This window comes from Leucoraja erinacea, chromosome 2 (genome assembly GCF_028641065.1).
Source record: "Leucoraja erinacea ecotype New England chromosome 2, Leri_hhj_1, whole genome shotgun sequence".
NCBI lineage: Eukaryota > Metazoa > Chordata > Chondrichthyes > Rajiformes > Rajidae > Leucoraja > Leucoraja erinaceus.
In genome coordinates, this window is record NC_073378.1 from 86,912,422 (window position 1) to 86,939,531 (window position 27,110).

Genomic DNA, 27,110 nt, shown 5'->3' on the forward strand with positions numbered 1-27,110 from the left:
CTAATGCCAATTCACTCCTGGGATCTGGCTCACTGCCTAACTTTCCACACCTCAGTTAAATCATAATGTGGGCTACTTTGAGATTTATCTTGGGAACCTCTCACCTGACCCAATTTTGTAGAGACTCAGCTCTATATTTCCCATCTGCCAAGAAGAACATGTTATATGAAAACTAAAAAAATGAAATGATAACAAAGTTCCTGTGGCAATTGGGATACATCCTAGAAATCTCAAAGATATAAACAAAGATATAGTTTTCCGGCGCTGAATATATCTTAGGCATTAACCTAAAACTGCAAGATGCAAATGTTATTGCCAAAGTGGAATTGTTAAAGAAGCTGAAAGTGAATTACAAGCCATTGAGAATGGGATGCAGTTTGGGTCATCTGTGGCATTAGATCTGCATGAGGCCTTGATGGATTCATAATGATTTGAGTTTCTGGAAAAGGACAACAGATTTACCAAACCTGCAAGTTCCCTGTTCATATGAAGGTTTAATACAGAATAACATGAAGAAATAGATTACAAAAGAATGGACAGAGTACATGCAAGTAGTCTGCATCTCCCCAGAAAAAAACGGTAAAAAATATATGATTAATTGTAAAAAGATTTAGAACAGAGGGCAGGAAGGGAAATAATTCAATTCCATGAAAAATGGTGTGGCAGAAACTGCCACACTATTCTAGATTTGATATCTGTACGGGAATACTGACAAATCATTAGTGAATATGGGAGAATAGATTCAAGATTCAATTTAATTGTCAAATGTATCAATTAAATTTGGTAAAAATACAGTGTGATTTGATTAAAATACAGTGAAATTTGAGTTACCATACTGCCATACTAAGTAAAAAAGCAAAAATACAGACAGCACATAAAATAATGTTTAACATAATCATCCACCACAGTGGAATCAACATTCCTCACTGTGATAGAAGGCAATAAATTTCAGTCATCTCCCTCCTTTGTTCACCCTCTCGGCGGGATGATCGAAACTCCGGCATCGGGATAAATCGAAACACTCCGTGGCGTTGAATTCCCAAGTCGGCAGCTTCTTACCAGAGACCGCTGCTTCACAGTGTTAAAGTCCACAGGCCCCGCGGTCGGAGGTCCAACACTGGCGATTATCGGCAAAAGATCCCAGGCTCTGCGATGGTAAGTCTGAGCCGCACCTGCGGCTTGAAGCTCTGGGCCAGTCTCCAGGAAAGACCGCACCACTCCCCGTTGTAGGCAGCAGAGGGAGGACGGAGATGTGACATGGAGAAAAATCGCATTTCCGTCGAGGTAAGTGACTGGTTAAAGTTTCCCCTGATCACGCCCCCCTCTCCCCCCCACATAAAACATACCAAGAGACATTAAAATAAATATTCAAGACATATTTAAAATAATAAAAACAGAGAAAGGACAAGACAGATTACTGGCGAGGCGGCCATTATAGGCGCTACCCGGTAGTGGTTAATAGTAAATTGTTTACAAATATTTGTTTCTGTGAGGGGTAAATGGAAATAATAGTTGAGTTTTTAACTGCTTGATGATTGAAAGGTACAGCAAAAAAAACAGGTCCTTTGGCCCTCCAAATTCACGCCAACCATCCCATTTACATTAGTTCTACATTATCCCATTTTCACATTCACTCCCTACACATTCGGGGCAATTCACAGAGGCAAATTGACCTCCAACTTTGAAATGTGAGAGGAAATCAGAGCACTGGGTTATAGTGAGAATGTGCGAACCCTGCTTAGATAGCACCCAAGGTCAGGATCAAACCTGCGTGCCTGGTGCTGGAAGGCAGCAGCTTTATCAGCTGCACCACTGTGTCACCCGATGCTGAGTGGCCCTTTTCTGGAAGGTAATGATCAACAAAGGCAAAAATTGTGGTTTACCAACACCTATCTGACCTAATCTGGCAGCACATCACATATGTATATTTTTCAATTAATGTAATTCTATACGTGTGTAACGTGTGTAAAGAGTGGTGAATCTCTGGAACTCTCTGCCACAGAGGGTAGTCGAGGCCAGTTCATTGGCTATATTTAAGAGGGAGTTAGATGTGGCCCTTGTCGCTAAGGGGATCAGGGGGTATGGAGAGAAGGCAGGTACGGGATACTGAGTTGGATGATCAGCCATGATCATATTGAATGGCGGTGCAGGTTCGAAGGGCCGAATGGCCTACTCCTGCACCTAATTTCTATGTTTCTATGTAACCACATCAATGTTTTCCTAGTCAACTCAGCAGGGGGTAATGTTTTTTTCAATGAGTAGACCCTGTTCAATTCATTGTGAATTGCAGAGAGCCAGTCTGCATCTTTTAGGGGATAGTGTAGCGGCGCCAGCTAGCGCACGCAGATATTCGAACCCGGCGTTCGGAAGCCGCGGTCACGTGACTCGGGAGGGGCTGTTGTTTTGGCGCGGTTTTTCCCCTGCGTGCGTTAGTTCAGTGCTGACCACCAATGTGGCCAGACGTGTCTGTTAAACCTGTATGCTGCAACTTGAACTTTCGAATAAAGTATTGTTGAAAACTCCAGGAGTCGTTTATCAGACCACTAAAATAGACTCAAAATGCTGGAGTAACTCAGTGGGTCAAGCTGCATCTCTGGACAAAAAAGAATAGGCGGTGTTTCAGGTCAAGACCCTTCTTCTGTGTACCTCTTAAAGGGGAGGTACACTATAGCTGTAACAAGTGGTGTAACCTTTTATACAAGTGGTATTAACGTATTAAAAGGTTCATAGGATATTGCAGGAAAGAATAATGATGTCTGGCCAGTGTCCATAAATATTTCTTGTTGGCGTTTGTGGCCAGACATATAGTTAATACTATTGCCATCCTGGATCCAAGTCTACCCATGTTTGACTTGGTTAAAGTAATCAGCCACCATGTCCAGCAGAGTCCCTGCTGTGTCAGGATCATGGGATGCTGTATTACCAGGCTCTGGCCCATCAGGGTCCTGCCTACTCTTTTTAGAGTTAGAGATCTCTAGGGTCCCGCACGGGGTACCCATGTGGGGCTTAACTGCTGCCCACTTGTCTTTTGTTCTGCGGACCCCTCTTGCAAGTCAACCCAGAACTGACCCACAGTGCTCCCCTCTGATGGGGTAGAAGCATTGTGCAGCCCTCAAAGAGGTACTGCTGTGGGTTTATCACGTTGGAGCAAGGCTCCATACACCGCTTCTTCCCGCTCCAGCCCTCTCGAGCGCTGGTTGCCGGCGGTTTTATGCAAAGTCGGACCCTTCTGAGTCCACTACCTTGTTTGATTTGTGTCTAGCCTTACCGCTCGGCCACATGGATCTGGCCCGTGCGGGGCCGACATCGGGCACAGCTGATCCCACTACGGTTGATCCAAGTGCCGCTGGCTGCTGCTGGCTGCCCGCTGTTCCACGGTCCTCCTTCTCCAGTTTTGTCCTTCTTTCCGTGGAGTGGATATGGCCGGTGTGGAGGACATCTGGCACAGCTGCTTCCATCTATTCCATTTCTTTAACCCGGCTCCAAAGCTCTCAGCGCTCCTGGCTGCTCCTTTATCTCTGACGGTACTGGTCCCTTGCGGTCGTTGCAGCCGGTCAACCCCACTCTAATGCCCTCAGTACTGGGCACTCCTACTTATATGGTCCTTAGATATGGGACATCTAAGATATTAAAACTGATAATAACAGCCAATATAGTTGATCTTAGTCAAAAAAGGCCCAAGAAGCGATATCTGTAACTAAACAACCCGCTGGGACCGACCCCGTTACTCACATTACTGGTCCCTCACGGTGGATTGCAGCCAGTCAACTGCACTGCAATGTCCTTGGCCTCGGCGCTGGCCGTTAGCGCTGCTTCAAGCCAGACTCGCTTCCAAAGCGAGATTGGCATACTGCCCCAGAAATGAATTTGCCCCCTGTTGCGGGAGCGAAGTGGGCACAGTTGTTTTCCCCTCCGGGAATCGAAGTGCCTTTGCTGCTCCTGCCATTGTCGGCTGCCGCTGCTGCACCTGCCGCTGCCGCTGCTCCTGCCCCAGCTGGCTGCCTGCACTCCGCGGTCTTTCTGCAGCTTACATGGACCCCGTCCATGTCTACACCTAAAGGGTAAGTGGAAGGAAACGCAGAGTCTCTTACCTGCTGTTCCCGACTTTTTAATTTCACCCCTGGTGAACGTCGTTCCCTCCGTGTCGGGTTCGAGCCGCTCGGACCGACCCTGGTGTTTACGGGGCTGGTCCTTCTCCGCTAATTTTAAAAGTGCCAAAGCCCTAATACAACCCACTGTTTTGTGGGTTGTTGGCTCTGTTTTTCCCTCCACCCCGTATGGGGTGAAGTTGGCACTCGCTCCCGTTATGGGAGACAGTGGTGCCAACTTCCGTTGCTGGCTGACTGCTGCTGTAGAAACGGCAGCTCGTCAGCCTTCCTGGAAAGAACAAGAAAGGTAAGGAATTTTCTTACCTGTTCCACAGCCCCAGGCCCATGTAGCGTCGGTCTTTGGGGCTGTGTCGGCTCCGGAGTGCTCCCACGTCGTTCCCTGCGTGTCGGGTTCGAGCCGCTCGGACCGACCCCGGAGTTCACGGGCCCGGTCCTTCGCGGCAGTTCCGCAGCCGGTAGAACCCGGCTGTTCCTACGGACCCCTTGGACCAACCCCGGTGCTTACCTTTTGAAGAAGGTATTCGGCCCGGACGTCCAGATCTCCAAGCCAGTCTCCCTTGAGACTGGCATACGGGACCTCTTTGCTTTGCTTCCCGCCCCGCCGAGAAGTGAATTTTGCCGGTGCGGGAGCAAAGTCGGGCACAGGTTTTTTCCCTCCAGGGAAAGTCGTGCCGTTGCTGCTGCCGGCTGCTCGCACTCCACGGGTCTCCCCCGCCAGCTTTCCGCAGCCTCCTAAAAGGTAAGTAGAAAAAGGAACGCAGAGTCTCTTACCTGCTGTTCCCGACTTTCAAATTCTCCCGCTTGGGGAACGTCGTTCCCCCCTGTGTGACTCGTTGCAATGCGTGTAGCGATATGACACGCATGCGTGGAAGCGGGGTTCTTCACGTAGTCACTCACGTGACTCCGAAGTAAAATGATAAATTGTGGGTCTTGGTCAGGGAACTGGTAAGGAGAACAGGTGGGATGTGAGTTTACGTTTACAAGTTCATCGCATGAGCCAAGAGTATCCTCCTTCTCTGCATCTTTCAACTTAAATAAAAGTACCTCATGCAAGTTGCCATCCTTCTCAGGTGAGTCTCAGCAGTGACGTTTAGTTGGCTACTCCAAAAAGGAGACATCAAAAGCAAATTAATTTGATCATGCCCTCAAGATTCTTTTAAGGAGGTGCAATCATGTCATGCTCAGAAATGGAGCCAATGCCTTTTATTCCCATCTCCAACCAGAGGTTGCTAAATTCAACAATGAACTTTGCCCTTATCACTGATGATAAAATAAAGAAGACTGTGCTGCTTTTCATTGTCGGCATTTTCTTGTGTGCTATTTGCAGTCAGTGCCAAAGTGCTCTAACTACAATAATTCTACAATACTGATGTAAGAAAAGGAGCCCATTCATTTCACTTCAAGGTACTAATTTGTACATTAACAGATTTTAATGTCATGCAATTAAACAGGAGGTTTTATGTCTGGAGGATAAAAATGGATATCAGCAGCATCTCCAGTGCGAGTACAGGTTTCACCCATCAGCTCTGCCTTTATTATCTTTAATAGAGTAAATCATAATATAAAATATCTTATAGTGTTTGGTTTGATGATTTTTGTAGTTATTTGTAATGATAGTGGAAAAAGAAGTTCATCAGTTCTGGGAACGGAAAGCACAACAACATAGATTTACTTATACGCATTATTAAATCAGCTGTGCAACATACACATAATTATCATGAACATATACACTCATTTTCCAGTTGGTGTCCTGGTAAACAGCAAGAAGCTTAGTCATGTGGCCCAACCTTTGTTGCAGTTGATAATCATGCCCAAAGTTGCCATAGGGAGTTTAAAATGTATTCCATTAGTCCAAGGCAGGGAGCGCATAAATGAGTGATTGTTATCCAATGATAATTGATAACTGTATTGTCTCCATGAACTTCTTCCAGAAACTACAGTTGAACCGTAAATTCCTCTCTCAAGTGAGCACAAAGTCTGAGGTGTTCCAACTATCTCCTATGCCCCCAATCACCCTGCTCCTTCCCCTCCGTTTTACTCTCATCTCCATCCAATGGGCATGAGACTAAAGCTTTAAAGCGTATACCACCAATTTCATGAACAGCTTCCTCTTATATGTTGACAGACTCAAAATGCTGGAGGAACTCAGCATTTCTGGTGTAGTGAAATTTGAGTTGCCATTTGCAGCAAACCAATAAAAGTAAGGCACCACATTAAAGAAGAATTTAATATAAAACATTAATCCTCCCGCAATGGTTCCCACTGTGAGGGAAGGCAACAAAGTTCAGTCCTTTTCCTCTTGTTCACCCCATGGTTGGGGCCTATTTGAGGCCTCCGCCGTTGCCGCAACGGCGGCCCGATGTTTCAGGCTCTCTCGCCGGCTGATGGAGCTCCGGCGTCGGGAGAACACTCTTCAGTGGCATGGAGTGCCTGGAACAGCCGCTTGCTGCCAGAGACCGCAGCTCCCAAAGTCCACAGGCCGCGCTGGTCAGAGCTCCAACACTGGCGATCTCGGCGAGAGATCCCAGGCTCCGCGGTGTTTAAAAGTCAGCGCCGCCATGGCTGGACGCTCCGCAGACCCCACAGCTCCGCGATGTTGGAGTCGGCAGTCTCAGCACTCCGGAGCTTACCACACGGTGACCCGGGTAAGGCATCGCCCGCTCTGCAATGGTGCTTCAGCGCTGTGCCGCCGCCAAAGCTGATGTTTTGGCCGGTCCTGGCAGGAAACGCCGCTCCAGTCCCGTTGGTAGGCCGCGAGGAAGAGGCGAAGATAAGGCTCAGAGAAAAACCGCATCTCCGACCAGGTAGGGTCTGAGAAATGCAGTTTCCCCCCCCCCCCCCCCCCCCCCCCCCCTACATAAAAAAGATTAGACCTGAAAAAACTTTTTAACATACTAAAAAATAAAAAAATGGGTGAAAGGACGGACAGCTGCAGGCTGGGCAGCTGCAGGCTGGGCAGCAATACTTGACGGCACCCTCACTCAGTCGAGACGCTTCTTCAGTCTATCTTCGGTTTAAACCAGCGTCTGCAGTTCCTTCCTACACATTTTTTTCTTGCATGTATTGTTTTAGTATTAGTATATAGTATTGTTTTAATGTCTTATTTATGAATTATAGGCGAGCAGTCATGCCTCGAGTATCCAAAATGAGATTTGTGATTAGTTTTTGTGCGCAGACGAAACAGATGTTTATGATAAATTTGATATGTGGTTTGAGATCCCAGAAATACATTAATGATTGGAACTCAAGGAAGGAGAAATTTGTCTTTGGTCATTGGAGCTGAACACAACTAACATGACTATAATGGAAAAGAATGGTGAAAGATGAGTGTAATCTGAAGACAATATCCAGAATATCTTCAGGTAATGAAAACGATGAATTTCAAAAGGTTCATGGTGCAATCCAGGATGGAATCCATCTCAAAGGGAATTCTCCTGTTGTACATTCCCTTGTACATTGCCACCATTCCGTGAATACCCTAACCCACATGCAAAACAGGAAGGCTGGTGTTGGACATATTTGGTCAATATGTGGTAAATGAATATTGGTCATTGGAATCTTGGGTAGCTAACAGCCCTCCTATTTCTCACCTCCCATTCCACCTATATTCCTTCCCCAATTCGTAACTCTTCAATCCTTTTGTTTCACAGCTGTCTTTTCATATCTAGCCTTATCTAAACATCCACCTATAAAAAACCCCATCTCACTTGCCCCACATGTTGGGTTTTGTCTTCCAGCTTTCTTCGCCGCCACCATCTCAATCAATCTGAAGAAGGCAGCATGGTGGCACAGTGGTAGAGTTGCTCCTTATAGCGCCAGAGACCCGGGTCCGATCCCGACTACGGGTGCTGTCTGTGTGGAGTTTGTACGTTCTCCCCGTGATCTGCGTGGGTTTTCTTCGAGATCTTCGGTTTCCTCCCACACTCCAAAGATGTATAGGTTTGTAGGTTAATTGGCTTGGTTTAAATGTTAATTGTCCCTAGTGTGTATAGGGTAGTGTTAATGTGTGAGGATTGTCGGTTGGCACGCACCAGATGAGCCAAAAGGCCTGTTTCTGTACTATCACTAAAACTAAAAACTGAAGAGTCCTGACCCAAAATATCACCTATCCATGTTCTCTAGAGATGGTGCCTGACCTGCTGAATTACTCCATTTATTTTAACATGATTTTTTAACCAGAAGTAGTTGTCCTCTAATTTCAATTATGTAGCACATGCTTTAATCTGCTGTGGGGTTGTGTTGCTGTCCAGAAACTACACAAAACTCCGATGTCTCATGCCCATTGTTAGGTGTCCCTTACAAGGACATTATGTAAAAGAATATGTGTGTTATGATTGTGTTTATAATTTGTTTGGTTGTTTTGTTGTTTGTCTTTTGCACAAAAGTCCGCGAGCATTGCCACTTTCATTTCACTGCACATCTCGTATGTGTATGTGACAAATAAACTTGACTTGACTTGACTAAGTTTGTACGTTTTAGGAGCAAAATTTGGCCAATCGGCCCATCAAGTCTACTCCGCCATTCAGTCATGGCTGATCTACAGTATATTTCCCTCTCAATCCCATTCTCCTGCCTACACCCCATAACCCCTGACACACTTACTAATCAAGAATCTGTGAATCTCTGCCTTAAAAATATGAATAGGTTCAACTGAGTTGCAACCTTAGATCAGATTGCTAATTATATTCTGATGAGACCCTTTTATTTCAACAACAAGGGTGATTAGGGGCAGCGATTCCCAGTCACTCTGATCCTCTCTTTAACTGAAAATCTCTGTTATCACATTCTGCAAGTAGGGTGACCATTCCTCCACTTGCCTTTTCAGTCTCCTGAACACCAATCTGTGTTAGCTGTGGCTTTACTTGAAGATCACTGCATTAATTATTTCAACAGTAACAGGATGTTCTATATGTTCAAACGTCACTCTAAATATTGTGTACGTTTGATGTGTGCAACTACTGTAAAAGATTACAAATTGGGTTGTTGCATTAAGGGCCTGTCCCACTTGGGAGACCTCCACTGCGAGTTCTGGCGACCATAAGCGACTATTAAAAAAAAAATCAAGATCGCAGTGACCTACGACCTCCTATGACCTTCCTCGACTATGTATATGACCTCCTACGACTATGTTAAAGACCTCTCTTGACTATGAGAGGACCTCCTTCGACTATGTTGAAGACTGGCTTCGACCATGTACGTTTTACTCGAGGATGCTCTGACAAATTGGTCCACGAACGAGCACGTCCCCCTTCCACCTCAGAGGACCACACCGAAAACCAACAACGACCAGTGATCAGTGTCTACAGCTCAAATGATCACCTGATAAAATGATGTCATGTCTGCATTTTTTTCTCACAATAAAATGCCTCCAAGGTTTTTTCTTTAAATCATTCTGAACCATGCAAGCAAGGAAGGAACTAGTTTGGAGGATGTTAGTAAAAATACAACTACTGCTGTTTGCAATTGCCCTTTTGCTTCAGCAGCCTTTTAAGAAAGGCAGATGGGGAAGAACAAGGGTGAAGAGGAAGCACAAGAAGAGGTCTAAATGGGTGAATGGAGATGATTTGATGGACTGTCCCAGTACACCAGATGACTGGAAGAGAGTGGCGCTGGGCTTTGATGGAACTTTAAAGATGGAACTTTAAGCACACATGTGGGGCATTCCCTGTCCCTGTACCCCTCATTCTCCTCATCGTACAGGATGGCATTCTGCTGGAACCATTCCTCAAGGTCCCCCTCCTGCTGCCTGGTGAAGGTGTAGGGCATTACCTTCCTCCAACCCTCCCTCACCACCAATGGGGCATCTGCCTCTGATGCTGTGTCAGACACAGGTGAAAGGGCTGCTTTGCTGCTTTCAAATGAGGCAGTGAAGGATGGGGTGGTGGTGGGGACATATACTATCACCCTGGGCACCTCCTCCAGGGGTCTCTCATGCAGGGCTACCTCCTCCTGCACTATCACCCCCTGTGGCATCACCTCCTGCCACTCCTCATCCTTTGTGGGAAACACCTGCATAGCCGGGTTTTTTTAGGGTTGTGCCCTGCTCCTGCGCTGTTGCCTTTTTGGTGCCATCTCTAAAACACGTCTCCTCCAAATAACTCTCCAGCTATGAATGAACATGCCCTGGAGTGACAGAGGTCATGGGCTGCTGTTTAAATCACCTTTTTTTTCTTCTGACTTTTTTTCACCCCGGAGCTGTTACCTTCGACTATCTTCGACCACCTTCGAGTACCTACGACTAGCATCACGACCTACTACGACTGACTTCGACTAGACCTGTGGTGTGGCAGCGTAGATCGGCAACGGCTCGACTGCAGTCTGTCTGTCTTTTTTTTGTCTCGTTGAATGTATATCTTGACATACAGTTTTTATTATTTTTCTTTAGCTTTGTATATGTGGCGAGGGGGGGGGGGACTGTTAATTTCGTCCCCCATTCGGGAACCCAACTTTTTCCCTGCCGTGTCTCCGGTGTCGTTGGGCCTAACATTGTGGAGCCGGCGGCGGCCTCTGGCCGGGACCAACCGGACCGCTCCAGTCGCGGAGCCTGCGGACCTGACAGCGCGGAAACAGGAAGCGCTGTGGTGACGCGCGGTTGCGACCCGACTTCGGAGCTTCGGAGGCTCCGGCCGCAGGCCCGGTGGACGGGAACATCAGGTGTTCGCAGGGTCCTGGTGGGAGAACACTTTTTGGAGCTCCCGCAACGGCAACTTCTCCCGCTTGAATCGCGGGGTTTAAAGGACACGGAGCAGGGCCGAACATCGCCCAGCACGGCTTAAACAGCCACAGGACTTACCATCGCCCGCCGGGGGCTTTAACATCGGGAGCCACAGTCGCCTCGACGCTGCAGTTGAACTGCTGGACCGCGGGAGAAGAACAAAGGGAAGAGATAAGACTTTGCTTTCCATCACAGTGAGGAGGTGTTGGATATTCACTGTGATGGAAGTTTATGTAAACTGTGTTAAGTGTGGGTCTTAGGTTTTTTTGTAATGAAAGACTGTAAAAAATGCAACTTTGTTAAAACCAAGCTGTTTGAATGACAATAAAAGGCATTCTATTCTATTCTATTCTATTCTACATATGACTAAAAAAGTATCGATTTTTCCCACAGTGACCCTATTTTAAGTTGCGGTCAACTTTTTAACATCTTGAAAAGTACGCAGCGACCTAGCTGAAGTCTCGACTACGCGGAAACCACTCTCGACCATGAAGGAGAGTGACGAAGACCTCCTATGATCTCTTGGCGACCGTCCCGCGACAATGGGTCATGGGCAAGGTCATCGTAACTCGCGGTGGAGGTCGCCCAAGTGGGACAGGGGCTTTACACACTTGACATCTTCAAGATGTATGTTTACAAAATGTATTTCCTAGTTGTACCAGTCTAAACTCCCCTCTGGGGTGGGTTCCCTTCTAGGGCAGGTATGATTATGAACATATGCCTCAAGCCCAAATATTGTGTTTAGATATTTTAGGCTAATTCGTTCTTATAACTTATAAGTCTCAGTTCACAAAATAATTTAGAAAATAAATAAATCAACATCTACATTTCTTAATTAAACTATTTTAAACATGCAGACATACATAAATGGAACAGATTGGTGTGGATGACACGTTTATTCCCAAATATTTCAACAACAGCAGCATTTATCTTATGGAAAGGAAGACTTCGGCACTTTACATGGGTGGGATAAAATCTGAAGTAAAAATAAAATAGTGTTTCCAATGTTTACCAGCCCTTTTAGATCTTGTTCACAAGACATTGCACACAACAGGCAAACCTGAGAAATCTCCAGACTTCCCTATGATAATTAAAGTAACTTAAGCCTGTAGCTTCAACATTCTCAGGGTTAGATCAATAAAAAAAGTTCTCAGTATTCCACAGCAATTACTTGCTTGAGGATACGCAACAGCATATCCCAAACACATATCTCCCAAAGAGGAGGGCAACAGGGGCATGGGAACAGCACTACCAGAACCTGAGATTCCGCTTCAAGTCCCACAAGATCACCTTCACAACGGTAGATAGAGCTGGACAATAAACACTTATCTTAGCCAGTGCTGTCCATATCCTGCAAATTATTATTTTTTTATTTCAATATTCTACTAGCTTTGGCACTAGTGAACATAACTGATTTTTTAGCTCTCTTATTGATTCTCTTAGATGTTCAATTGAAACCTAGAGCAGGAAAATGGATGATAGACAGCGGAGAAGAAAAATTTAAATGATTGAGTCAAGTTCTCCACCATGTACAGTTTCGAATTAATGTTCATGGCCAAAGGCAAACTTTCCCATTGGAAATGAGAAATTGCTAAACATCCAGGAGGGAGCGGGAAGTCCAGAGACACATTCAGAGCATAAAATTATTTTGTTTTAATTATAGCAAATGTTTCATTTTGAATACAGACTGAACATTTGTTTTCTGTGAATTGAAATTGTAACTTTTCTCATAAAACTATATAATCACATGCTGATTTACAATTAGAATAAATGCTCACTTTTCTCATTACCAATGAAATGAGTGAAATATCCACCTCAATGATTTAGAAATTACAGGTTTACTAATATCTTTGGGCCAAATGGAAGCCTTTGTTGCAATTATAAGCACAATCTTTCCTGCCTACTGAACCAGCCATTGACTATCAACACACTTTGTGCCCAGTTCAGATATGTTTCCAGTCACTAATATTGTAGCTCAGCCCTGGTCTAGTCAAGTCAAGAGTATTTAATTGTGATATATATGGACTGGGAACAGAAATTTAAACATTATTTTCATGTTCATTTTGTTTCAATTATAGCTAATGTTACATTTTGAATACAGACTGAACCAATTTTTTTTATTGCAAATTGAAATTTTAACCTTATTCATAAACTGTAACTTGACATGCCTTAGATCTATTATCTATCAAGATAATCTGAAAACAAGATCATTCATTTCTTCCTGAAAGTCATGTAAAAGCTTCTTTTTAAAACTGTTTTACTGTACCAGTCAAGACTGTTGCAATAATAATAATAATAATAGTTAAAAAAATATTTAATAAGATTTTAAGTGGTTTGAATGAAGCAAATGCAACCTGCGGAGAATAGAGTCATTCGACAAAGATTTAGAAAAGAGGAGGTGTAATAGGCTGCATGTACCTTGCAGCCTAATGGGCCTGTCCCACTTATGTGACTTTTTCAGTGATACCCGTCATAGGTCGTTGCAGGTTGCCGAAAATGTTCAACATGTTGAAAGCGGCGACCAGAAAGATGCTACGACTCTTTGGGCGACTGAGGAGACTACTCACGACCATACAGGCAACACCCTGGCGACATGTCGCGAGGTGAAGCCTGTATGGTCGTGAGTAGTCGCCCAAAGAGTCGTACCTTGTCCTGGTCACCGCTGGATTTTCAACATGTTGAAAATTTTCGGCGACCTGCAACGACCTACGACAGTCGCCAAAAAAGTTGCGTAAGTGGGGCAGGCCCATTACTTCACCCAACAATCAATGGGACCCAGGGAATCGGTGTACATGTCTTAAAACAGCTGATCATTTCTGCTTGGATTCTAATAATTTTTCCCTGACTTTAATGCAGGAGATTCGGAGAACTGCAAAGTAATTTTTTTATTTCTTTCTTAATTTCACAATTCACTTTCAACTATCCCTTCTTCAATATTTCTCTAATTTTCAAGTAACAAACCCAAGATCTCCTTCATGTATTTGTTTAATTCATCCAATTTAAGGGCACAGATCTATTCTCATAGTGTGTAGGTAAGAACTGCAGATGCTGGTTTAAATTGAAGGTAGACACAAAATACTGCAGTAACTCAAAGGTCTTTTATGGTCACATGTACCAATTACAGTACAGTGATATAAGGTACAGATGTTGACACCTTCAGGTGGAGCAGTAGTTTACTTGCACCTCCTCCAACCTCATCTACTGTATACGCTGTTCCTGGTGTCAACTTCTGTACATCGGCGAGACCAAGAGCAGGCTCGACGATCGTTCCGCCGAACACCTCTGCTCAGTCCGCTTTAACCAACCTGATCTCCCTGTTGCTCAGCACTTTAACTCCCTCTCCCATTCTCAACCTGACCTTTCTGTCCTGGTATTCCTCCATTGTCAGAGTGAGGCCCAATTGGAGGAACAGCACCTCATATTTTGCTTGGGTAGCTCACACAGACAGGTCAGGGATAAAGTTGTGGAGAAGTTTAAAGCAAGGTTAGGTTATAAAAAAATATCCCAAGCTTTGAACATCTCACGGAGCACTGTTCAATCCATCATCCGAAAATGGAAAGAGTATGGCACAACTGCAAACCTACCAAGACATAGCCGTCCACCTAAATTGATAGGCCGGGCAAGGAGAGCATTGATCAGAGAAGCAGCCAAGAGGCCCATGGTAACTCTGGAGGAGCTGCAGAGATCCACAGCTCAGGTGGGAGAATCTGTCCACAGGACAACTATCAGTCGTGCACTCCACAAATCGGGCCTTTATGGAAGAGTGGCAAGAAGAAAGCCATTGTTGAAAAAAAGCCATAAGAAGTCCCGTTTGCAGTTTTCCACAAGCCATGTGGGGGACACATCAAACATGTGGAGGAAGGTGCTCTGGTCAGATGAGGCCAAAATTGAAGTTTTTGGCCTAAATGCAAAACGCTATGTGTGGCGGAAAACTAACACTGCACATCACCCTGAACACACCATCCCCACTGTGAAACATGGTGGTGGCAGCATCATGCTGTGGGGATGCTTTTCTTCAGCAGGGACAGGGAAGCTGGTCAGAGTTGATGGGAAGATGGATGGAGCCAAATACAGGGCAATCTTGGAAGAAAATCTGTTAGAGTCTGCAAAAGACTTGAGACTGGGGCGGAGGTTCACCTTCCAGCAGGACAACAACCCTAAACATACAGCCAGAGCTACAATGGAATGGTTTAGATCAAAGCATATTCATGTGTTAGAATGGCCCAGTCAAAGTCCAGACCTAAATCCAATTGAGAATCTCTGGCAAGACTTGAAAATTGCTGTTCACAGATGCTCTCCATCCAATCTGACTGAGCTTGAGCTATTTTGCAAAGAAGAATGGGCAAAAATGTCAGTCTCTAGATGTGCAAAGCTGATAGAAACATACCCCAAAAGACTTGCAGCTGTAATTGCAGTGAAAGGTGGTTCTACAAAGTATTGACTCAGAAGCTTTATTGACGCTGAATACTTTTGCACGCCACACTTTTCAGTTTTTTATTTGTAAAAAAATTTGAAAACCATGTATCATTTTCCTTCCACTTCACAAAATAGGTTGTTTTTCTTTTCCTTGGTGTGGAGGATGCTAAGAGATGAACTGGCAGAGATATTCAAAATTGTGAGCGGTATAGATAGGGTGGAATGTGAGAAACATTTTTCCATAACAAAGATGTCCAAAACTTCAGAGTATAGATTTAAGGTGGAGGATGAGAAGGTTAGAGGGGATCTGAAGAAACTTGTTATTTCATCCACAAGAAGTTTGCAATCTGAAGCACACTGCCTGCGACAGTGGTGGAGCAAGTTCTCTCACATCATTTAAAAAGCATCTGAATCAGCACTTGGATCGCCAAGACATAGTTGCCTGCTGACCAAGTGCTGGTAAAATATGAAGTATGATTTGTGCAGATGTGTACTTGATGGTTGGTGTGGACTGAAAGGTCTGTGTCTGTGCGGTACGACTCTAAAACTATGATTGCATTTGAATTTATTAATTCATGATCACATTAGAATTGAGTAGATATAGAAACAAGCCAAGGCACAAAACACGTCTGGAAATTTCCCATATTTCAGGAGTTCTGATCAGTCTCTAAAATGACCTTCCCAATAAGATAATCAACATCATTTTATGTACTATAAAGGGGCTGTCCCACTTGGGCAACCTAATTGGCGAGTTTAGAAGAGTTTGAAAAAATGACGTTGAAGACCTCCTTCGACTATGTCGAAGATCTCCTTCGACCCCCTTCGACTATGTTGATGACCAGCTATGACTAGCTACGACTAATTCCGGGAAAATTGGACACTGAATAGTGGAGAGTGAAAACGACCTCCTTTGACCTCCCTTCGATGATGATGAAGACTATCTACGACTACCTTCGACTACCCTCGATTACCTACGACTAACATGCCGACCTACTATGACTAAACCTACGAGTAAAAAAATTATCGATTTTTTCCATGGCGACCTTTGTTTAATCGCGGGCATTTATTTACATATTGAAAAAAACGCCGCAACCTAGCCGAGGCCTCAAATATGTGGAGACCACTCTCGAGCATGAAGGAGAGTTACGAAGACCTTCTACGACCTTGTGTCGACCATGCTGCGAGTACGAGTCAAGGGCAAACTCACCAGATCTCGCAGATTTGTCACAGTCTGCCCTCTCCTCATTCTCATCCACTTAACCTCCCAGTACTTTTCCACCGGTCCCTCCTTCTCCTCGCCTGCCACTCCCCCCTCATCAGCCTAACTCTCCTCACCTGTTGCACTCAGTTGCCTCTGATCACCTATTAACCCGGTATATAGACTCTCCTCACCGTTCACACAGTGCCAGATTGTTCTCAGCACTCATGCAAGACTCTCCAGCGATTTCCCGACTGCCTACACGGATTCGAACCTGCCTGCCCCTGACCATTCCGTCCTGTCGTCTTCTCGGATAGCACCTCAGCCTTCTGTCCCCGACCTCCTGGTTTCTGTCTGCCTCTCTCCTGGGCTGTTTGGTGTATCCCTGCAATGGCTCCTCGACTACCTGCCTGGCTTCGACTCTCCTTTCGTCTGTCCCTCGCTGGTTTGTTTGCATCGTGTGTTGGATCTCCTGGTTACTGGACCTTCCGCTACCCCGACTACGTCTCCTGCCTGCCCCTCTTCGGAACCCTCGCTCAATCCTGAGCCTCTGTGTGAGTACGGTGTACCCATTCCCGTGTTACTACTCTGTGTTACAGTATCGTAATAAGGTTCATTACCAATTACACCTGCCTGATTCTGTGCTGCTATTGGGTCCAAGCTATATTCGTTACAGGATTAGGTTGCCCAAATGGGCTCTTAACACTGGATCGCTTTTGAGTGGAGAGTGGACATTGAAGATACACAAGATTAAAAAAACATGAATTATAATTAAACAGGAGTTTGATATTTGCTGTTCCTTGGCAGGTTAATAATTAACATGTGAATAATTGAGGTTCTACCATAGGTTCAGAAAAAGTGCAATGGGAATATGTGAAATGATGACATGGACATTTTCACGCTCATTAAAACTCATCATCAAAGCAATAGTTTGATGCAATAGTTTATGCCTCCTAATAATAGGAATAAATTGTGTCTATTCAGCCTCTCATCAATAGATTATTGCTGATCTCCATCAGATTTTTAAGAGTTGATATTAAGTATTGCTTACTCAATCTGTCATATTTATTGGTTCCTTTGTTCCTCTGGTGATATGAACCGTTTCCACTGTAAAAGGAAGAACAAAATAATCATTTTGCTGGTTCTTTATTATCCATTTTAATCATGCGTGCATTTATGGGCCTTATATTCCCTTTCACTTTATAAATTTATGGAAATTTCCTGCACAAACTTCAATGCATGTCCAATATTGTTTGTTTTAGATCCATCTTTGTAGAAAACATGCTTGTCAGAATACTGCACAAAATTATGAAAAAATAAATTCTCCCATGTGTAGAGAGAATTTTAAACTACTTTCTTTCCTACTAGGTTTACTTTCTATCATTGAATCATTAAAAAAAAAATCATTATTTTGATATCAACAGCAAAAAATCCGATCTTGCACTCATCCATATTGTGCTGCTGATTTTAAAGTTGTTTCTTCTGCACAAAGAAGGCTGCAGTCAAAACATACACCAGGAGTCCAGGAGGCAAAAGAGAGTAAGAAATGTGGGTGATGAGAGAAAAACATGCTGAACAAGAACAAAAACTAAAACTAAAACAAAACAAAAGAGATGCTAAAAGGAAACAAGGACAGTGGTGGAGCAGGTACACGTTCAAACTTTGATAAATATCTTCACGTGGATTAGAGCACAAATTAAAATGAGAGGGAGAAGATTTATTAGGAACCTGGGGGGCAACTTTTTCACACTAAATGGGCTGTACCACTTGGGCGACCTAATTGGCGAGTTTAGAAGAGTTTGGGAGAGTTTGAAAAAATGTCATGTTGAAGACCTCCTTCGACCTCCTTCGACCTATGTTGAAGACTAGCTTTGATTAACTATGACTAGCTACGACTAACTTTGAGAAAATTGGACACCGGACAGTGGAGAGTGAAGACGACCTCCTTCGATCTTCTTCGACCTCCCTTCAACTATGATGAAGACTATCTACGGCTACCTTCGACTACCCTCGATTACCTACGTTTAACATGCCAACCTACTACGACTAAACCTACGGTTATTGAGGCAAATAAAATAATAATATTTAAAATTTGTTTGGACAGGTACATGGATATGAATCATTTAGAGGAATATGGGCCAAACCTAGGCAGATGGGACTAGTTTAGATGGCTCATTAAGTCAGTATGAATCAGGGGCTGAAGAACCTATTTCCATAATATCACTCTATGGTTGTGACAACATCTTTCATATTAGTGGCCATACCATAACTATCTGCTGGTTGGGTCACTGGTCGGTAGGAAGGGAAGAGGTGAAAGCACAAGTGTTACAAAGTGTTACAAGTGAAATGCTGAAATGGAAAGAGATGGAAGATGTGTCTAATGGTGGAATCACTTTACTGGTAGCAGAAATTCCAGCTATTGATCTGTAGAACGTGAAGGCTCGTGGGGTGGAAAGTGAAAACTAGAGGAGGTCTAACCTTGTTCTATCCTGGCAGAGAAGGGGGCGATCAGATGCACAATAAGTGAATGGATGTGGTCAAGGGCTTTGTTAACAATTGTAGAGGTGAAGCCATGGCTCAGGAAGAAGGAAGACATTTTAGAGCTTTTATGTTATTAATGTGCACAGTAACAGCAGGGTCCAGGAGCTTACCAGATGTCCATAGGAGAGGGTGAACAGTAGACTTGTCTTGTGAGCTAATTGTTTCTGTTCTGTGGGTGGCTTCAAACTGTTCAAGGGAGTCAAAGAATGTTGGGTCTTGCTGCAGCAGGTGCAGATTAGACTCTGACTTAGCATTTCGGTTCCCATGGGAACGACAGCAGGTAGCGAAATGGTTCATTTTCTTGCAGTAATTGCAAAGTTTTCTATTTGCTCGACAGAATTGTAAACCCTTATTATGGAAATAATTGCAGTTTGCGTACCTCTGTGGTGGCTCGTTAGCAAATCTTTTAGTAGTGGCTGACGCGGTGCGATTACTGAAACTGGTCAAGTTGACATTAAGTTTCTGAGTAACAGGCTGAGTGTCAAGCTGATCACTCAGCGGGGCTACGACCTCCGACATGCAGCAGGCGTGTACAGCCTGTTCATGAGTCATGTCTGCATTTCATAGTAGTTCTGTTTTTAATTTTCGATCAGACATGCCGCTAACGATCTTGTCGCGTATTAACTCATTAGTTATCTTGCCAAAGTGACATCGCAGGGCCATATACTTTAAATCACAAATGAAATGTTCCACAGGCTCATCTGGAAGCTGGTGTTGGGCAAAGAACTTAGCTCTTTGTAGAATGCGGTTAGATGGTATGTCACGTAACTCACGGAATTTTCGTAGCAACACATTAGGGTTGCGCATCATCTCAGCTGGGACCACCACCTGCTGTTCACGTTGAGTACGGGTGGCGCAAAGTCGAAGGTCTGCGCGTGAATCAAAGCCTCGGGTCCAGCCAGGTTGAGCAGGAGAGATGCCTTGATCGTTTGGGTCATTGCAATGGGCGATATTGATGTAGTGCTCCTAGTCGATCTCGAAGAGCCTCCATCGCTCACCTATGTCTGCATCAAAGATCAGTTGGGCTGGTTTTTGGCACGAGTGACCAATCGTAGCAAAAGATCAAATCAATAAAATGCAAATAAAATCCGATAAACGGACGCAGTGGGTAGTTTCCAGGTTTCTGACAGCATGTAAACAAGTGTACAGACACAGTCTGGTGTTTAAGTCAGCTTTAATCATCAGTCATAATGGCACAGTACAATACAGGTTAGTTCCACTCTACCACTGGTGTGATTATGTAATATAGCAAGTGAGTGTTAATATAAAGTGTTCAATAGGTTGGAGTTAGTGGTAGTCCATTACTCTGATTGGTTCACATGCAATAACCAATCTACAGATAGAATTTGGCAATGTTTTGGAGACTAAAAACATGAATACTGAAGATGAATTGAGTGACCAAGACCTTGAAACAAAAGTACAGCTGTGCATCATAGATACATAGAAACATACAAATTAGGTGCAGGAGTAGGCTATTCGGCCCTTCGAGCCTGCACCGCCATTCAATATGATCATGGCTGATCATCCAACTCAGTATCCCGTACCTGCCTTCTCTCCATACCCCCTGATCCCCTTAGCCACAAGGGCCACATCTAACTCCATCTTAAATATAGCCAATGAACTGGCCTCAACTACCCTCTGTGGCAGAGAGTTCCAGAGATTCACCACTCTCTGTGTGAAAAAAGTTATTCTCATCTCGGTTTTAAAGGATTTCCCACTTATCCTTAAGCTGTGACCGCTTGTCCTGGACTTCCCCAACATCGGGAACAATCTTCCTGCATCTAGCCTGTCCAACCCCTTAAGAATTTTGTAAGTTTCTATAAGATCCCCTCTCAATCTCCTAAATTCTAGAGAGTATAAACCAAGTCTATCCAGTCTTTCTTCACAAGACAGTCATGACATCCCAGGAATCAGTCTGGTGAACCGTCTCAGCACTCCCTCGATGGCAATAATGTCCTTCCTCAGATTTGGAGACCAAAACTGTACGCAATACTCCAGGTGTGGTCTCACCAAGACCCTGTACAACTGCAGTAGAACTTCCCTGCTCCTATACTCAAATCCTTTTGCAATGAAAGCTAACATACCATTCGCTTTCTTTACTGCCTGCTGCACCTGCATGCCTACCTTCAATGACTGGTGTACCATGACACCCAGGTCTCGCTGCATCTCCCCCTTTCCCAATCGACCACCATTTAGATAATAGTCTGCTTTCCCGTTTTTGCCACCAAAATGGATAACCTCACATTTATCCACATTATACTGCATCTGCCAAACATTTGCCCACTCACCCAGCCTATCCAAGTCACCTTGCAGTCTCCTAGCATCCTCCTCACAGCTAACACTGCCCCCCAGCTTAGTGTCATCCACAAACTTGGAGATATTGCCTTCAATTCCCTCATCCAGATCATTAATATATATTGTAAATAGCTGGGGTCCCAGCACTGAGCCTTGCGGTACCCCACTAGTCACTGCCTGCCATTGTGAAAAGGACCCGTTTACTCCTACTCTTTGCTTCCTGTTTGCCAGCCAGTTCTCTAACCACATCAATACTGAACCCCCAATGCCGTGTGCTTTAAGTTTGTATACTAATCTCTTATGTGGGACCTTGTCAAAAGCCTTCTGGAAGTCCAGATACACCACATCCACTGGTTCTCCCCTATCCACGCTACTAGTTACATCCTCGAAAAATTCTATAAGATTCGTCAGACAGGATTTACCTTTCATAAATCCATGCTGACTTTGGCCAATGATTTCACCACTTTCCAAATGTGCCGCTATCCCATCTTTAATAACTGACTCTAGCAGTTTCCCCACTACCGATGTTAGACTAACTGGTCTGTAATTCCCCGTTTTCTCTCTCCCTCCCTTCTTAAAAAGTGGGGTTACGTTTGCTACCCGCCAATCCTCAGGAACTACTCCAGAATCTAAAGAGTTTTGAAAGATTATTACTAATGCATCCACTATTTCTGGAGCTACTTCCTTAAGTACTCTGGGATGCAGCCTATCTGGCCCTGGGGATTTATCGGCCTTTAATCCATTCAATTTACCCAACACCACTTCCCGGCTAACCTGGATTTCACTCAATTCCTCCAACTCCTTTGACCCGCGGTCCCATGCTATTTCCAGCAAATTATTTATGTCTTCCTTAGTGAAGACAGAACCAAAGTAGTTATTCAATTGATCCGCCATATCCTTGTTCCCCATGATCCACTCACCTGTTTCTGACTGCAAGGGACCTACATTTGTTTTAACTAATCATGTTATAATCATGTTATAACAGAAAAAAAAAGATGGAAATCTTAACAAACTAGTTTCCTGATTTGTGTATGAGATTAAGTTATTACTCGTCAGAATAGCTGTTTCATGAACCAGGCTTGTTTTGGTTACCGTAAGATATCAGAGCCAGCACAATTCAAAACTTGTTAAGTGTGAAATGTTCAATTTGTGAAAATAGGTCATATCACACTGCTTCATTTAAACTTCCCGCAGAGATCATGAATTTGATTGACGGTAGAATGCCCTCAGATGTTATCAACAAAGACTTTCAGAAACATTAGACACAAGAGATTTCTCGAAGAATAAAAATACCCTTAACTGCAGATAAAGCTGTGGCTTGGATAGGTAATTAATCATGTTACAAAGCAATAAATGGAACATTCACCAGTTGGTGGGAAGTGATTAGTGGTTCTCCACAGAGATCTGAGTGACTCTAGATTTTCACCAATGGTGTTCAAATTAAGATCAATAAATAGAAAGATTTATATTTAAGTTTGTGGATGGCACTGAATCAGGACTCATGGTAAAATCGGGTAGATGGTGCATGGAATTAAAAAGAGGCACAGACAGACCCAGTGAATGGGAAAAGAGAGTTCAATGTTGGGAATGAAAAACAAATGCTGCAGATGCTGAAATAAAAACAGAACCTGCTGAAAATAATTCTAATTCTCTTTCCCTTTGTCCAAATGTTACCTGATCATCTGAGTGTTTTTTAAAACTTAGTTATATTGTTAAGAAGGTGAGGTCACCTTCTTTGAATCATAAGAAGAATGAATCAGAGAATGTTCTTCATGATGATAAACCAACATATGTGGGAAATCAAAAAGAGATCAGGCTCCTCCCCACCCAAGATTTGTCACAACTAATGTACAAATGCAAACATTAAATATCAAAGTTTTCAAACCTGATTACAATAATAACTGACCCCACTTGAAGTTTAAAAAATGACACAAAATGTCAGAGTAACTCAACAGGTCTGACAGCATCTCTGGAGAACATGGATAGATGATATTTTGGGTTGGACTTTTCTTCACACTGATATGATAAAAGGATCTAGCATGTAGATTTGGTATGTAAAAAGATTTGGTATGAAGAGATATGTAAATTATTTGTTGTGGGTGTGGAATAATTAAGAATTAATTAATTAAGAAAAAATTGGAGCAAGCCTATTTAGGAGTTCTCCCTAAAAGTATGTATGTTGGGTAAACTGAAAATGTAATTACCATGATCAATTACAGTATTTCCTGGCAATGAAGACGCTATTTTTTACCCAAAAATAAGGCGTGAAAGTGTACCTGCGTCTTGGAGGCCAAAGGTTAGATTGTTAGCCAAGAACTGTGTTACTGCACTGAGGGATAGCCAAGTCTATCCCTCATTGCTGGCAGCTGATTTAAAAGGACAGTGCCACTGGGGGGGGGGGGGGGGGGAGGGAATTCCTTTCACAGCATGTGGGGAGTCTATCCCAGGTCAGCAAAATGTAGCAAACTTGGCTGGGCCACCAGGGGTAAAGTTGCAGGGAGGGCAGGAACGTTGAGAAGGAGCAGGTCGGGGATCATGCCAGGAACTCACTTAGTAGCTCGGGTGGCTGCGAGCGGCCACCAGGACCGGAGAGCAGAACTAGCCGCCACCTTCGGCACAGGCGCAACCGGTGGAGGTGGTGGTTGGCAGGTAGCTACTGGAGATGCGTCTTCGACGCAGATGCATCTTCATTGCTGGGAAATATGGTGCTTTTTGTTCGCAGAACATATCAAGTGGGTGAAAGTAGGAATCAGGTGCAGATCAGTCAAGATCGAATTCAATCATGTAACATGGGTTGAAATGGCCCACACCTGCTCATAGGTTCCAATATTATCTAAAATAAATCCATGGAGGTCTCATTATTCTCTTTAATCTACATAATGAGCTGAATAGGTGCTTCTGCAATTATTATGTCAGCATCCTTTTTCAATACAATAATACATATACCCTTTGCTGTGCTGTGTGCATAAATTAATGTCAATTAGTTAATTATTGAATTTGCTATTAATTATTTGTTTTGATAGATGAAACTGAAAGCAGAATTATTAGTTATTTGGCACAGGGAAATTCAGACATTTGACTTTAGTTAGGTTGAAACAGAATTGCAGGAGATTTGCTCTGGGTTTCATGCCCACAGTTATGCCATTGTATCCTGCATGAACATCCAGCTGTTTGTTTACACAGAGTCAGCATCATTCTCTTTGACTAGCCATGGACAACACATTGCACCATTGCAACCAACAATAAATCAGTTTGGATATTTTTTGATATTCGTTTTGATGCTTAAGCTAAAATTGTTCCTTTGTATTACTATTGTTATCTTTCAAGGCAAAAAAACCAATTGTTTATATTGGAAAAATAGACGTTCTTTAAATAAAAGTTCTTAAATTTATTTAAATGCAGAAGCTGTCCATATCATTCCAAAGAACACTCCGAATATATCATCTCACCATCATTGTGTTTACAGGAATATCATGACTGTTGTTGACCCCCAGTCAGTAATGGCAACCAAGGGGCTGTGTAAGTGGAGGTTAGGTAGGGACACCGATTCCCCCTCCAAATCTAATAACCATCCAAAAATACATATTTAATAAACAAATCTATGGATATGCACACGCAAGTTGAAGCTGAATTATGAAGGACAAACACAATGGTTCTCCAAAACATGTAAGATCTAAGTGTTATGTCTGCGCTTGTTGCAACAACTTCAACAGTGAAGAAATAATAAACTCATCAAAGGTAGTGATTCATTACATTACATGTAATAGACGTCCTATACAAGAAAAGATAGATCAATTTCTGCTAAATATCAATCTTTGTTAAATAACTGACATTCACTTCAGAGTGAGATCTTTTGTAAATAATTATTTCCTGGAAGTTCAATTTGTTTAACAAGTTAACTGCTAGACAATGTGCCATTCATTCTAACAAGGAATTCCATGACTTTACTGAATCCAAATGCTTGTGTGTATGTCATGGCCTAGTTATGGAGCCATCTTGTTATAGATGTTACATGCAGGATTTTTAAGAACTATTTACACTTTATAAATTCCATTTTAACACGTTGTAGAAAAGGCATAGAATTTTTCTGTGAGATTTGTCCCCAAATATTGGAGAGTGCGTGATGAAAGATAAAATTATTACAAAGTCAATGGTATTACCTGTTTACATTCAGCAATTATACCCTGCCTTCATTTAGATAGTTGAACATTTTTATTTTTTGCAAAAGTTTTTGTCACGGTCTGAGGACACAACTGCTCAAGACATTATTATCAACTTGAGCTTTCGATAAAATAGTAAAATAGCCAGCATCCTATCATATAAACATTATCGAATCATAACAACACTGCAGATGCTGGTAATCTGAACTCCCAATCCACCCTTATCAAAGGGTCTTCAGCCTGAAATGTTCTCAGTTTCTCTTTTCATAGATATTACTTATCGTGCTAAGGTGTTTCCAATAATTTTTGGTTCTAATACAGGATAATTAGGACAAAAAAAAACCTAAGATGAAGGAGCTTAAAGAGGAAGCTTTTAAGAAGTTTCTTTAAGAAAGAATCTAAAAGAAAGAGGGAGAATTCCAAAACTGAATGTGCGGCTGGTTGCAATCACAATTAATGCAAGCAGTTGGTCACAAATATCATTAAAACCAAAGATTTGTAAGATTAAAGGACTCTAGCTATCTCATGCTGTTGTAGGGCTGTAAGAGGTTATGGTCTTAAGTAAGTACAAAGTCATAGAGGAATTTAAATAAGGAACAGGAGTGCACCACTTATCTTCTTGAACCTGATGCCCCTTTTAATAAGATGCAATGGAATACTTTATTGTCACATGTGATGAGGCACAGTGAAATTATTTGCTTGCATACCCAATGTACACAAATCACTAACCACTTGAAGTAACCTTTCACCCATTACTTATTAAATGTCACTATGACCAATCCCACAATATATTTCCTAGATTGCCTGGAATGTTTTGAATAATTAAAAAAATAAGTGTATACAATGTTTTCACAACAGTAATAAAGCAACAGATTAAATTCACAAAATTCACTAACCGAGTACTAACCGAGACAGCAAGTTCCCTGGAAGCAAAAGGTAATCGGGTTCAAGCTCCCCAATTTCATTTACACTTCTATCCCAAAGGTTCCATAATGACAAGTGTGCAAACACATGATGATCCTGGTTTCACTGAATCTCCTTTGTAAGTTGATCCATTTCATTCCAGAGAACATTTTAAAACAGATACTCAGAAGCATTTCCTTCTGCACACTATTAGGATTAACATGCTCAGAGGAAATATATTTTTCAATTTTATGTATACTTTTGCTTGTAACCATTTATGAATTAATAATTTATAACTTTTCTTTATGAAATGCAAAAACAGTCTGTTCGATCCATTATGAATTTAGAAATGTTGTCTTCATATAAACAAATACAAACTGATCCCTAGATTTCTTCAGAATACACTGCGATTATTGTGATTCCCAATGCACTTGTTTCAAGTACATAGTGAGAAGCAATGTGTCAGAAAACTATTTTGATGTTAGGTCGATCAGTGCCTCAATAGACAACAGCACACACAAAGGACAGTATATCCCACAACAGATGGGTGGCAGGCTTTGGCTCTATTGCCTTTTACCTGATCGTTCAAGAATAAATCTGACCAAAATCTTCTTCTGCCAAAATGATTTTCTGCTAAATTGCTCAAATGCACCATAGTTTCAACTCAAAAAAGAAATATCCAGTATTAGCCAAAGCTTTTTGACTCTAGTCATTGCCAACATAGAAAGGTCAATTTATTACTTTACTGCATTTCCAATGGCTGTATTTTAATC

General features: G+C 42.9%; 1 protein-coding gene across 5 annotated transcripts in view; it reads right to left on the minus strand.

Moving 5' to 3' along the window:
* Window positions 1-27,110, minus strand: part of LOC129712085 (RNA-binding motif, single-stranded-interacting protein 3) — a 1,245,262-nt gene that overhangs the window by 785,699 nt on the left and 432,453 nt on the right. The window lies entirely within an intron of this gene.